The sequence below is a fragment of the Lindgomyces ingoldianus genome, assembly GCF_010093535.1.
Source record: "Lindgomyces ingoldianus strain ATCC 200398 unplaced genomic scaffold BDR25scaffold_28, whole genome shotgun sequence".
Classification (NCBI taxonomy): Eukaryota; Fungi; Ascomycota; class Dothideomycetes; order Pleosporales; family Lindgomycetaceae; genus Lindgomyces; species Lindgomyces ingoldianus.
The window spans coordinates 631,268-635,645 of record NW_022985189.1 but is presented as its reverse complement, the minus strand read 5'-3'; positions in this window follow the sequence as shown (position 1 = coordinate 635,645).

Genomic DNA, 4,378 nt, shown 5'->3' with positions numbered 1-4,378 from the left:
AAAATGCATTCTGTATGTAGCTCTTAGGCTTACTTCTATAGCTAGGAGTAGTCTCTAGCTTATCCTCTAGATAGTTAGTAACTAGGTAAGAATTTCTCCCTTCTCTTTGTTTAAGTAGCTAGCAAACACTAGGCAGGATTTCTTATATAGTTAGGTTGTTTTGCCTTTTACTTTTTATATAAAGCAGAGGTTAAAAATCTAACCTTTATGCTTTATTAGGTTGTACGCTATAACCTTAAAAGTGCTGTTAGTAATTAGAGTGTCTATCTCTATGTAGTCTAATTTCTTAAATAGTTCTCTAGGTATAGTAATCACACTATCTATATAGAGCTTAATAGATAAGGCTTAATTATTCTTCTTCTTTTAGGTTAGAAATACCTAGTCTAGACTTTGTGCAGGTTTTCTTTACCTTTTACTTTTTCTAGTATCTATATCTTTCTTTTGCACTAGTGCAGCATTGCTATCCTAAGGGGCTTAGTCTGTAGTAGGCTCTAGTTCTGCCTCTGTAACATTTTTATAGGGCTGTCCTTTCTTCCTCTTCTTTAGGGGATCCCTTTATATAGGGGTTAGTTTATCTAGGTTATCTGTTGCAGGTAGGTTATCTTCCTTTTTTTCTTTATAGTATAGTTTAACCTGCGTACATTAGAGCTTTAGTAGGCTATTTTTTTTTTTAATAATAACATCTTTTCTTTTAATACTCTTAATTTTGTATAGGCTAGTCTAGCCTTCTTTCTCTCTTTATGCTATAATCTCTAAGCTAAGGGGGAAGTTAAGAACTTTATGTGTTATAAAGCTATTATAAGTGTTAATTATATAATTAATATTTACTTTTGCATAGTCTTTTTAAAGTATCTTTATTACCTTTTATATAGCGCTTGCTTATGTAATAATGTCTAGCAATAGTAAGGAGTCTAGGTTAATTCTTAGGTATGCCCTAAAAACTAGCAGCGTGGGTACTAGACTGTGTAGGCTAGCTATGTTGTTTAGAGCCTTAACTGCTATCTGTAGAATAGCCTTATTATCTGTACAGTCACCTAGCTTAGTCTTTAGGATGTTAAACACTTATTAGAGAGGTGCGTGCGCGCGCTTAACCTTTCTAACTACCTAATGTGCTTCTACAGGCATCTGCCTGCATGTAGCTCCTATAATCTTTATATAAGCTTAAAAATCCTCTAAAGCAAAGTTTATACTAAAGTTATGCATAATATAGTCTAGGGGTCCTTAATAGGTGTTAATTTAGCATTTGCACAGTGCATCCTAGGTATCTTGTGCAGACATAGATTTTAGGAATGTAGCAGCCTAAAATAATGTGTCTGCATTAATAACATGTAAGACATCTTTATTATTAATTTATACAATATTAATAACAACTTTATAGTTAAAGTAGGTGTTATTCTTAATTATAAACTTAAATTTTTATAAGGCCTAGTTATATAATTAGTAAAGGTAGCAGAACTTCTTAATCTCTTCTAGCACTGCAGCATTAATGTTGTGGCTAGCGCTAGTTAGCATCTTCTAGAGTTTCTTTATGCAAGGGTGTCTAAATTAGCAGTAGAGGCAGTAGAGTTCTAATTTAGTAAAGAAAGACATAGATTCTTCCTTACTAACATTAAAAAAAAAGTGTCTCTATTTTTATATAATAAGTACAGTAGTTTTGTCTTTATGTATAATAACATTTAAAATGTTATTAAAGTATGCCTTAAGTTAGTTAGCATCTGCTAGTAATAGTAAGAATAGTGTTAGAGTCTCTAAGATGTAGTATGTAACTAGACTAATTAAGTTCTAGATTTATATAGTACTAATTAATCTCTTTAGTGTCTAGCCTTTAAAGCTAATATCTGTTTAGCTAGGTGTCTAATTAATTTCTATATATAGGTTCTTTTATATGTACGCCTTAAGTTAGGACTTACTAATAGTAGAGATCTTTGCTGCGCCTGTGTCCTATAGTTTACCTTAGTATACTATACAGTATTAGTTATTAAGGATAAACTACTTAGCATATTTCTTAGGTTTAATGCTGTAGATGTCCTCTCCTGTTGCATAGTATAAATAGGTAGCAGAGGTAAAGTAGTTAACAGCTTTCTTAGCATTCTTACCCTTCTATTTTATTTTCTTTGCATTATGCAAATTATTCTCTTTCTTAGAGTAACTTTTAAAGTCTTAGATGTACAAAGTAATAGCTTTATATAATAAAGTCTTATTATAGAAATCTTTATATAAGGCAACATACTAGTTCTTTGCTTATATATAGTTATTATAAGGGTAGTTTAATAACTAACATTTTTTTTTATAGCAGACAAAGCACTTCTTTATCTGTGTGCAGTTATCTCTAAATTGTAGCCTAAACCTAGATAAAGGTCTTCTATATTATTCTTTTCTGCGCAGAGGGAAGCTTTCTTCTTGTTGTGCAGACTCTTATTATGCAGAGTTATATTAGTAGTCTGTGTAGTATGCATTAGGCAGTTTCTAGAGGTATTAGTTTACCTTTTAGTCTATAGTAACTTAGAGTAATGCCTGTAAGTTACTAAATAAGGCTTTGCATAAGGGCTTAATAGTAAACATAGCATGTTCTAGTTCTAGTTGTCCTTAACAGGCTTATATAACAGCAGTGTGCAGTAGAACATCCCCTTAAAATTCTGTTTTTAGTGCCCTTTATATAAGCGTAAGCTTATTAATTATTATTTTAAAAGCTTTATGTAAACTCTTATTAAGGTTTTTTTATTAGCATTATATAAAGGTTATTATTGTCTAGTCTGTCTAGTACTAGCTATAGTTTACATTAGTGTTAAAGTAACTACTTAAAGTGTTGTACAAATGCTTCTAGTTATGTCTAGGGCCTATGTTATGCATATAGTACATATTCACCTAACCTTTTAGGATATCTAGAAAGATGTCTGTGTACTAAGTTTTCTAAATATCTAGCTATTAATATAAATTAATAAAAATTCTTATTTTATTTATAAAAATGTTGTATAGTTAACTTATGTAGTTATTATTTTTTTTTTATGCCTTTTAAAATTATATAATCTTATCTGCTAGGAGTTTTTCTTTAGCAGTTTCCCTCTAGAGTAGAAGTTTGTACAGGCTGTAATGTGGTATAGATTGTGCAGGTGGTATCAGTGGTGCATACACTACTGCAGGCGGTGGTGTGTACGATTAAGGGTGTGGAGCAGGCGTTGGGTAGAGTGGCATGTATTGTTTATACAGTAATTAGTGTAGTGCTAGCTAAGGTGTAGAAGCAGGTAATACTAGTATGTTTAGTGTTAATAGCAGCATTATGTTTAGTCTGCTTCTGTGCAGAGCCTTATATAGTAATAGAAGTTGTGTACAAAGCCTTTCTAGTGCAATTGCCTTCTTTTATGCTATATTATATAGCTTCTAGGCTTAGGTACCTTTAGTGCCTAGCTGTGGTGTAATTCTCTTGTCCTTTAGCACTTATATAAGCTCCCTTTTAAACGCGTAGCTAAGTGCTAAGAAGTTTTATAGTGTCTATCTTTTAAAATCCTTTATATACACACTTAAAAAAGTAGCGCTCTTCTAAGTTATTATGCGTAAATTAGTAATTATGTAACTTATATATAATTAAGTCTGTAAGCTTATTAAAGCCTTTAACATGTTAATCTTATTATTTTAGTACTCTAGGCTAGTCTTGTTCTATAGTGTTGCCTCTAATATCTCTATGTCCTTTATAAGTTGTTTATATAATAGGAATTGTTTCTTATTTTTCTTGTTATTACGCAGAGTTGTTAGTTGCTAATAAAATTTTATTATAATAGTATAGTTAATTGCTTTTCTAGTAGATTGCGCAGGTACTGCTGTTATCTAGCTGCTAGGTTGTGCAGCTTTAATAGCTTTAGTGTACGCCTTACACTATCTCCTCTTTACTTTGTATAGTAGCAGAGCTTGCTGTGCAATATAAAGGATTAATGTGCTATTGTCTAGCTGCTAGGTTGTGCAGCTTTAGTAGCTTTAGTGTGCGTCTTGCACTATCTCCTCTTTACTTTGTACAGTAGCAGAGCTTGCTGTACAATGCAAAGGATTAATGTGCTATTGTCTAGCTGCTAGGTTGTGCAGCTTTAGTAGCTTTAGTGTGCGTCTTACACTATCTCCTTTTTACTTTATATAGTAGCAGAGCTTGCTGTATAATGTAAAGGATTAATCTGCTATTCTAAGGGATAGGTAACTAAATAAAGTACCTTATAAGGTGTAAGTACTCTGCTATTACTTTTCTTAAGGGATAGGTAACAAAACAAAGTACCTTATAAGGCGTAAGTACTTTATTGTTACTTTTGCTAATTTACAGTTAATTAGATTAACTACTAATTAGTGTTAAATAGGCTCTAATAGCTAGCTGCTTATAGTATAAGCACTTAAGTAG